This window comes from Crocuta crocuta, unplaced genomic scaffold, assembly GCF_008692635.1.
Source record: "Crocuta crocuta isolate KB4526 unplaced genomic scaffold, BGI_CrCroc_1.0 scaffold291, whole genome shotgun sequence".
In the NCBI taxonomy this organism is placed as follows: Eukaryota; Metazoa; Chordata; class Mammalia; order Carnivora; family Hyaenidae; genus Crocuta; species Crocuta crocuta.
In genome coordinates, this window is record NW_027527977.1 from 435,357 (window position 1) to 446,033 (window position 10,677).

Below are 10,677 nucleotides of genomic sequence, written 5' to 3' on the forward strand. Positions count from 1 at the left end.
CTTGGCCCGCCCCTTTTTTTTCATCACGAAGTCCCCCACAGGGCAGGCTTGATTGAATAGGTGAAAAGGAAACCTGGCTCTGTGATTGGTTAATGGCCCTGTCAATCTGGACTTGGAATCTGTTGCCATGAAGATTCAAACTGACCGTGCGGAACACGAACCCCAAAGAGTGAGTGGTACCAGGCTTGGAGTGAGAGCTGGTGAGGTGAAGAAACCCTGGAATAAGACAGCTTGGAATCTGGAGTCTACTTCAGTTTCTGTGTCTCCCTCTCTCTCTGCCCCTCCCTGCTTGCACTCTGTCTCTCGAAAATGTATAAACATTAAAAAAATTTAAATATGATCCAACTGTATACAATCTACAGAAAACTCAGCTTAGATTCAAAGGAAAAATAGATCAAAAGTGAAAGTATAGAAAAAAGATATTCCATGCAAATAGTAACCAAAAAAGAATAGGAGTAGTTATACTAAAATTAGAAAAAAAAATGTACTTTAAATGCAAAAGGATTATAAGCAACAAAGAAAGACAATATATATTAATAAAAGGGGCTTAATACAGGGGCACCTGGGTGACTCAGTCAGTTAAGCTCCAGCTCTTAGTTTTGGCTCAGATCATGACCTCACAGTTCATGAGTTTGAGTCCTGCGTGCATCGGGCTCCAAGCTGGCAGCACACAGAGCCTGCTTGGGATTCTCTCTTTCTTTTCCTGCCCCCCAACCCAGCCAAATTCACATGCACATGCACATCTGTGCCCTCTCTCTCTCAAAATAAATAACTAAACTTTTTAAAAAAGACTTAATACAGCAAGAAGACCCCAAAAATTATAAACATTTGCACATTTAATAGACTATCAAAATATACAAAGATAAAACTGGCAGCATTAAAGGGAGACATACATTTCAATAACAGCTTGAGATTTCAATAACCCATTCTCAATAATGGATAAAACAGCCAAATAGAAGATAAGTAAGGAAAGAGAAGACAACCTAATAAACCAATTATATCTAAAGGACATACACAGAACATTCTACTCAACAAGAATATACACATTTTTCTCAAGTGCAATTAGACATTTTCCAGGATAGACCACATATTAGGCCACAAATTAAGTCTCAATAGATTTTAAAAAGATAAATATACAAAGTTCTCTGGCCATAACTAGATGAAATTAGAAATCAATAATAGAAGGAAAACAGGAAAACTAATAAATTTGTAGAAATTAAACAACACACTTTTAAACAACCAATGAATTAAAGCAGAAATCACAGAGAAATTAGAAAATCCTTAGAGAAGAATGAAAATAAAACAATATGATTAAATTTATGGAACACAAAAAATGCAATACTAAACAGAAAATTTTTTGCCATAATGCTTAAGTTAAATAATAAGATTTCAAATTAACCACCTAAATTTATAGCTTAAGGGATCAGAAAAAGAAAAACAAACTAAACATAGGTTGCAAAACAACTCATAGGTTGCAGAAGAAAGGAAATAATACAGATAAGGGGAGAGGCAAATGAAGTTGAGAATAGAAAAACAATAGAGAAAATCAATAAAATGAAACTTGGGGAGCATCTGGGTGGTTCAGTCAGTTGAGTGTCTGACTCTTGATTTCTGCTCAGGTCATGATCTCACAGTTCATGGGATCCAGCTCCATGTCAGGCTCTGTGCTGATAGTGTGGAGCCTGCTTGGGATTCTCTCTCTCCCTCTCTCTCGACCCCTCCATATCCCCCTCTCAATAAATGAATAAACTTAAAAAAATAAATGGACTAAGTAAAAAAAAGACTCATATTACTAAAACCAGAAATGAAAATAGAAACATTACTATTGATTTTACAGAAAGAACAGTGATAATAAGAAAGTACTATAAATAATTTCCTATCAACAAAACAGATATACTAGGTTAAATGGTCAAATTCCTAGAAACACATACCTTACCAAGGCAGAATTATGAAGAAATAAAAAATCTCAATAGATTTCTAATTAGAAGGTGTTAGAATCAGTAATTGAAAATTTCCTGACAAAGAAAAAGCCCCAGACCTGATGGCTTCACTGATGAACTCTACCAAACATTTACAAGGAACTAAACACCCATTCTTTAACTTTTTCAGAAAAATGAAGAGGAGGAAGAACTTCCTAGCTCATTCTGTGGTGTCAGAATTACTCTGATACCAAAACCAGAAAAAGGAAATTTAGAAAAAAAACCTTGCGGATCAACAACTTTTATGAACATTGAAGCAAGACTCCTCAACCAAATGCTAGCAAACATAATTCAGCAGCATATTAAAATAATTATATAGCATGGCCAGGTGGGATATATTCCTGGAATGCAAGAATGGTTCAATCTATGAAAATCAATCAATATAATACACCACATTAACAGAATGAAGGAAAAGGAAACACATCATCTCAGTTGATGCAGAAAAAACATTTGACAAAATCCATCACTGAAAATGATAAAACTCACAACAAACCAAGAATAGAAGGAAAACTACCTGACATAATAAAACTAATATGTGAAAAATCCACAGGAAAACTCATATTCAATAATGAAGATGGAATACTTTTTCTTTATTATCAGAAACAAGCAAAGATTATTTATTATAGCACTGGGAGTTCTAGCTAGAGAAATTAGGCAATAAAAAAATAAAGGTTATCTAAATAGGAAGGGACAAAGCATAATATTGCAGGAAGGGGCAGAGAGAGGAGGGGACTAAAGAAAACACTAATTATTCCACCAAAAACCTATTAGAACAAACAAATGAATTCAGAAAAGTAGGATACAGAGTCAACACTTAAAAATCTGTTGCATTTTTATACATTAATAATAAACAATCTGAAAAGGAAATTGCAAAACAATTGCTTTTATAAAATTTTTTTAAAATATTTTTATTTATTTCTAGGAGAGAGAGAGAGAGAGAGAGACAGCATGAGNGAATTAACCAAGGAGGTAAAAGACTTGTACAATTAAAACTATTAGGTGCAACTGGGTGACTCAGTAGGTTGAACGTCGGACATTGACTCAGGTCATGATCTCATGGTTCTTGAGTTCAAGCCCCACATCAGGCTTGCTGCTGTCAGCACAGAGCCCACTTCAGATCTTTAGTCCCCTCCTCTCTCTGCCCCTTCCCCACTTGCATGCTCTCTCTCACAAAAATAAATAAACCCTTTTTAAAAAAAATTGCTGAAATAAATTTAAAAAGACATAAATAATGTTAAAGGAAACATGTGTTCTTAGATTACAAATCTTAATATCGTTAAAATGTCAATGCTACCCAAAGTTATCTACATATTCAAAGCAATCTTTATCAAAATCCCAAAGATATTTTTGTAGAAATAGAAAAAAACTACCCTTAAATTCATGTGTGATTGAAAGGGATCCCAGATAACCAAAACAATTTTGGAAAAGAATGAAGCTACAGGAATTGCACTTCCCTTCAAACTTACCACAAGGCTATAGTTACCTAAACAGTGTGGTACTAGCATAAAAACACACATACTGGCCAATGGACTAGAATAGAGAGCCCAGAAATAAATCCTCACATGTAAGGTCAAATCATTTTTAACAACAATATTAACAAGACCATTAAGGGGCACCTGGGTGGCTCAGTTGAACGTCAGACTTCAGCTCAGGTCATGATCTCATGGTTTGTGGGTTCGAGCCCTGTGTCAGGCTCTGTGCTGACAGCTAGCTCAGAGCCTGGAGACTGCTTCAGATTCTGTGTCTCCCTCTCTCCCTGGCCATCTCTTGCTCACGTTGTCTCTCTCTCCCTCTGAAATAAATAAAACATTAAAAAAAAAAAAACAAGACCATTAAATGTGGAAAAAACCAGTCTTTTCAACAAATGGTACTGGGAAAATTGAACATTCACATGTAAGAGAATCAAGTTAGACTGTTATTTAATACCATATATAAAAATATCTCAAAATAAGTGAAAGATCTAAATGTAAAATTTAAAACCATAAAACTCTTAGAAAAAAACATAGGGCAAAATTATGTATATCCATAATATACATAGAATTCCTAAAACTCAACAAGAGAAAAGCAATCTTATAAAAATAATCAAAGGACTTAAATAGTCACTTTGTTAATAAACACCTAAAAAGGTGTTCAACATCATTAATCATTAGAGAAATGTAAGTCAAAAGTACAATGAGATATCACCTCAAACCGTGAGGAGGGTTACTATGAGAGAAAGAAAAAAAGGAAGGAAGGAAGAAAAAAAAAAGAGAGGGGAAGGGAGGGAGGGAGAAGTGTTGGCAAAAATGTAAAGTCCATCGAACTTTGACACACTGTTGGTGGGAACATAAAAGACACACCTGCTGTGGAAAAGAGTGTGATCTTTCCTCTAAGAATTAAATATATAATTATTATATGATCTAATAATTCCTTTTATAGGTTTATATCCAAGATAATTGAAATAGAATCTCAAAGATATATTTGTATATCTATTTTCATAGTAGCATTATTCATAATAGCTAAAATATGGAAGCACCCTTGGTGTCCATTGACAGATAAGTGAATTAATAAAATGTGGTATATACATATAATGGAATAAAATATAATTTTACTGATATTTTTTATTTTATATATTATATATTTTATATTAAATATATATTTATATATTTTATAAGTAATAAAATAAAATAAATAATATTTTATTCCATTAAGGAAATTCTGGCACATGCTACAGCATGGATGAAACTTGAAGACTTTCTGTCAGGTGAAAAAAGTGAGTGACAAAGAGACAAATATCTTCAAGTTTCACTCATATGAGTGACTTAGCATAGTCAGAATCATAAAGACAGAGGGTAGAAAGGTGGTTGTGAAAGGCTGAAAGAAGGCAGGCATGGGGAGTTATTGCTTACTGAGTACAGGGTTTCAGTTTTACAAGATGAAGAGTTCTGGTGGTGGTGGCCCTACCATATAATGGATGTATTTTAATATCACTTGAACTGTACACTTCAAAATGGTTAAGATGGTAAATTTTACACTATATATATTTTGCCATAAACAATTAGGAAAAAGTAAAAACATTCTAAATCAAACTCACCATCAAGAAAATGAAAGGCAAGCATATATTGGAAGAAACAGATTCATAAAACATGCATCTAATGACAGTGTTATCCAAGATCTACAAAATATATTCAAAATTTAAAAATAAAAGATAAACATCCCAACTTTAAAGTTGGATAAACAGTCTAAAATTTGAACAGACATCTCCCAAATGTGTGTGTGTGTGTGTGTGTGTGTGTGTGTCTGAGTGTGTGTGTGTAATATATGTATCTAATCAGGACATGAGAAAGTGCTTAATTTCAATAACCATCAAGAAAATGAAAATTAAAACCACAATATGAAATTATTACATACACACGAGAATGGTAAAGTCACAAAAGATTATTAGCATCAAACATTGGTGAGAATGTGAAGAAACGAATTCTCATTCTTAGTGGAATATAACCATTTTGAAAGAAGATCTGGCAGTTTTTATAAAAATTCTACATCAAGGGCGCCTGGGTGGCTTAGTCGGTTAAGGGTCCGACTTTCGCTTAGGTCATGATTTCGCAGTTCGTGGGTTCGAGCCCTGCGTCGGGCTCTGTGCTGACTGCCAGCTCAAAGTCTGGAGCCTATTTCAGAGTCTGTGTCTCTCTCTCTCTCTGACCCTTCCCTGCTCACGCTCTCTCTCTCTCTCTCTCTCCTTGAAATAAATAAAAATATTTTAAAAATTCTACATCTATCCTGTGGCCCATCAGTTCTAATTTTATATATTTATCTAAGATAACTGAAAATATATGATGACAAAAAGGCATGTATGGGAATGTTCATAGCAGCTTTGTTCATAGTAGCAAAAAAAAAAAAAAAAAAAAGAAAGAAAGAAAAGAAAAGAAAAGTTCCAGGTATAGTCCTAAGTTGGAATGCTACTTAGAGAAATAATATTTATAAACTCTGATACATATAATACCATGACTTTAACACAAAAAGTATTGAGGTATCAAAAGAATTCTTCTGTGAGTGCATATTGCATGATTAAATTTTATGAAATAAAGAAAAATTAATCTATAGTGAAGATAAATTAGAAGAGTGACTGCTTCTGGAGTAGAAGTAGGGGGACTTATCAGGGACATCAGGGAAATTTCTGGAATGATAATACATTCTTATATGTTAATAAAACAGTTTGAGTTACACATACATGTTTGTAAAAATCCTCAAAAATCTGCAAAATACTTTGAAATGCATCAAAAATAACTTGGAGTAATGCATGGGTAGAAGGATGGCCATGTGGATGGATACATGATAAAATATATGTAGTAAAATGTTAATGATAAAATCTAGGTGGTGTGTATATGGATATTTTCTGTGAAATTCTTCTATTTTACTGTTTATTTGAAAAATTACAAGATTATAAAAACAGAAACTTCTTAATGATGTTTATGTTGTTTATTAGTAATTCTCCTGAAGTCATTAAATATTTATATTTACATGGTGAAGAACAGGACCGCAAAAAGAAGAATGTAAAAAAAAATTTTTTTTAAGTTGAGATTGCTTAGATACATTTTAGAATTTACAGTAGTACTTGTATGTGCAGTTATGTAATTTTCTAGAGCTACACTTAAATCCCAAGTGCAAACATGAAAGATTTGCATAGTTGAATATATTTGTTTGTCGTTTTATGACAAAGATATACAGTTGGTGCTTTTTAAATGCAAGTTTCAGAAGCAAGAATTGGATCCAGCCTATTTACTAAGCCTTATGGATTTTCAACTGAAACTAAAGGAAAAATTGCCCTAAAAAAGGAAGGAGCAGAAAGTTTGACTCCTATTTCTGGAGCAGTTGAAAGAAAGGGAAACAGTGCAGAGGAAAGACTGAACTATCATTTTCTTAGGCTGATTTGCATTTAAGGAAAATCAAATGTAAATATAAGTAACTACTATACTTAAATAGAAAATTTGAGTCAGAAAGGGCGCCTGGGTGGCTTAGTCGGTTAAGCGTCCGACTTTCGCTTAGGTCATGATCTCGCGGTTCGTGGGTTCGAGCCCCGCGTCGGGCTCTGTGCTGACTGTCAGCTCGGAGCCTGGAGCCTATTTCAGAGTCTGTATCTCCCTCTCTCTCTCTGACCCTCCCCTGCTCACGCTGTCTCTCTCTCTTTCCTAGGAATAAATAAAAATATTTAAAAAAAAAAGAAAAGAAAATTTGAGTCAGAAAGTGCAGAGTTCATTGTATTTAATACTTGGACACATTGTTTCATCATTTAACTCCTTCTAAATCAGTATGGTTCTTGCATTAATAGCATTTCATTGTGTTTTTATTTTCTTTTTAGTGACATAAAATAGTACATCTTAGATGAAATTTGTGAACCATTGATATCCATTCCAAGATTACCATGCTTCATTAGTTTACACTTTAAAACACTTGAATTTTTCATGTTTTATTTGTGGAAGATGTTAACAAAGCATAGCAAGGAGTTTGTACTCATAGAGACAAATTTAATAGTTGTTTGTACAGGAGAAAAGTCTAGCCGGCGTGTGTAGGAGACTGGCAGGGGAGGCTTCTCTGTCACTTTTGCTCCTTCATTCTCACACAGTGCTTCTTTGTCCCAGCCCTAAATTTACTTTCTCAACTTCCCTCCACAACGAAACATTACCTTCTCTGTCAAAACCGTTTCACCAGTGCAGGATTTATTTTTGGAATTTTTTAAATAAAAATGCGACCTGAATTTGTTGGTATACATTCATTTGGAAAGTTACATGAAAGTGTCAACTCTTGCATGACTCATCTGTATAACGGAGATAATTCCTACTGCAAAAAGCAGTCTGGATCAATAAAATACCTGAGAAAAGTCCGTCATTAAGGTGATTAATAGGTTCTGATTGTTCAGAGTAGTAATAGATATTAGTTGTAATTCTTAGGTATTAAATACCAAAAACTGAAATATGATGTTCTGTATTGGCATCTTTCTATAAGGACAACTTGCAGTGTACCCTGTATTGAGCTAAATAACAAGACCTTTTGTCTCTCCCCTTTCCTTCATGTAACGAGATCAAGCCCTGAGGATATTTTCTCCCCAAATTAAAAGTCCTGATGGCATACATCATACCACTTATAGGTCAATCTGAAATGTCTTCTTAACAAAACCCAATTTTCATCTATGTTTACAAACCTTTACATCTTCCTGCTTTTCTTGGGGTGGTTTTCTAGGTTTTCCTTGTACAAATATCCTCTATTTTTCCAGCAAGACCTTAACGTGCTGCTAGCCCTACTTCCTTTCCCTACAGTGCTGATTAAACTCTACGGTGAACTGGTGAGGATGTGGAGAAACGGGCACCCTCCTACACTCTTGGTGGGAGTGTAAACTGGTGCAGCCGCTCTGGAAAACAGTGTGGAGGTTCCTCAAAAAATTAACAATANGGGTAATGGGCATGGAGGAGGGCACTTGTTGCGATGAGCATTGGGTGTCATATGGAAACCAACTTGACAATAAACTAAGGAAAAAAAAACCTCTAAGGTGAAGAGATCTCATTACAGATTCTTAACTTTTGGAGATATTTTAAAAATCCTGTGAAAATTGATGCATGTTAGTATAATTCATTAATGTCTCTAGTAGGAAGCCTTTGGAAAATTTGGAGCAGTTTAGCTTAACTTTACCTTTCTATTGACCTTAAAATATACATTCCAGATTTGGAATTCCTGTGTTGACAGGCAAAGGATGGCCTGCGTTGTCCATCATGGTGTCATGGAAGTGCACTTTGTGGATGACTGGGACTTGGTGCAGACCCTGGGAGAAGGTACCTATGGAGAAGTGAAGAATTGAAGAAGCAGTTGCAGTCAGGATTGTAGACATTAAGCATGCCATAGACTGCCCATAAAATGTCAAGAAAAAGATCTGTATCAATAACATGTCAAATTATGAGAGTGTAGTGAAATTCTATGGTCACAGAGGAGAAAGCAATATCCAGTATCTATTCCTGGAGTACTGTAGTGGTGGAGAACTTTTTGACAGAATAGAGCCAAACATAGGAATGCCTGAAGAAGATGCTCAGAGATTCTTCCATGAAATCATGGCAGAGTGGTTTATTTGCATGGTATTGGGATAACTAATAGGGATATTGAGCCAGAAAGTCTCCTTTTGGATGAAAGGGATAACCTCAAAATCTCTGACTTTGGCCTGGCAACAGTGTTTTGGCATAATAATCATGAGTGTTTATTGAACAAGATGTGTTTACCTTATGTTGCTTCAGAACTCTTAAAGAGAAAAGGATTTCATGCAGAACCCATTGATGTTTGCTGCTATGGAATAGTACTCATGGCAATGTTGCCATGGGACCAGCCCAGTGACAGTTGTCAGGAAAATTCTGATTGGAAAGAAAGAAGAATACATACCTGAACTCCTGGGGGAAAATTTTTTTTTCTGCTTATCCAGCTTGGCTGCATAAAATTCTAGTTGAGAATTCATCAGTAAGGATTACTACCCCAGACATCAAAAAAGGTAGATGGTATAACAAACCACTCAAGAAAGGCCCTGAGTCACTTTAGGTGGCATATATAAGTCTCCTCCTAGTGGATTTTCTAAGCACATTGAATCCAGTTTGGACTTCTCTGTGGTGAACAGTGCTTCTAGTGAAGAAAATGTGAAGTACTCTAGTTCCCAGCAAGAATCACGGACAGGTCTTTCCTTATAGGACACCTACCGTTCATAATATTGATAAAGTGGAACAAGAGATCAGTTCTTCCCCACTCACATGTCCTGATCATATGCTTCTAAATAGTCAGTTACTTGGCACTCCAGGCTCCACCCCCCCACCCCCAGAACCCGTGGTAGCACTTGGTTAAAAGAATGACATGATTTTTACCAAACTGGATGCAGACAAACCTTATCAATGCCTGAAAGAGACTTGTGAGAAATTGGACTATCAGTAGAAAAAGAGCTGTATGAATCAGGTTACTGTATCAACAACTGATAGGAGAAAAAATAAACTGATTTTCAACGTGAATTTGGTAGAAGTGGTTGAGAAGTTTTTGGTTGACTTTCAGCTTTCTAAGGGTGATGGATTGGAATTCAAGAGACATTTCTGAAGAGTAAAGGGAAGGTGAATGATGTGAGCGGCCAGAAGTTCTGGTTTCCCGCCACAGGAGAGATCCATTGGCTTCCTGGTGAATATAGTGCTGCTATATTGGCATTATTCTTCCTAGAGAAGATTAGCTTGTTCTGCAAACTACAAACAATGTCTCCGAAGAGTTGTCCTCCCTCTAGCCAAACATTTTCCAATTCTTTTTGTATATTCTTCATACAAACAATACCTATGTCTCCATTGTATGTAAAGCCTTTGGGAAGAGGTGGGTAGAATTCATTAGATATTTCTTCATTTTGTGTTTAGTGTCTGAAGACCCATGTAATGAAAACCAAACTCTGGAGACAACATGAGCTTACCAGCTTTCATACCAATGTAATGAAAAATGATATTCTTGTCACATCGTTAACAAAACATTTGGTTTCATATAAAAAAATACATGTTTCCTCCATGTTGATTTAACTATATGGGTAGAATAGTAAGGAAAGCAATGTTTATGACTTTTGGACAGTAGATTTATCAGTCTATAAAATGAAGCCAACTTCAAAAAATATATCTTCAAGATTTGTACTTATGTTTTTGCAAAGGCCTGACTTAGTGTATAAATAAAT

General features: G+C 35.1%; 1 pseudogene; it reads left to right on the forward strand.

Moving 5' to 3' along the window:
• Positions 1-8,730: 8,730 nt before the first annotated feature.
• Positions 8,731-10,339, forward strand: LOC144222379 (serine/threonine-protein kinase Chk1 pseudogene; annotated as a pseudogene).
• Positions 10,340-10,677: the final 338 nt, after the last annotated feature.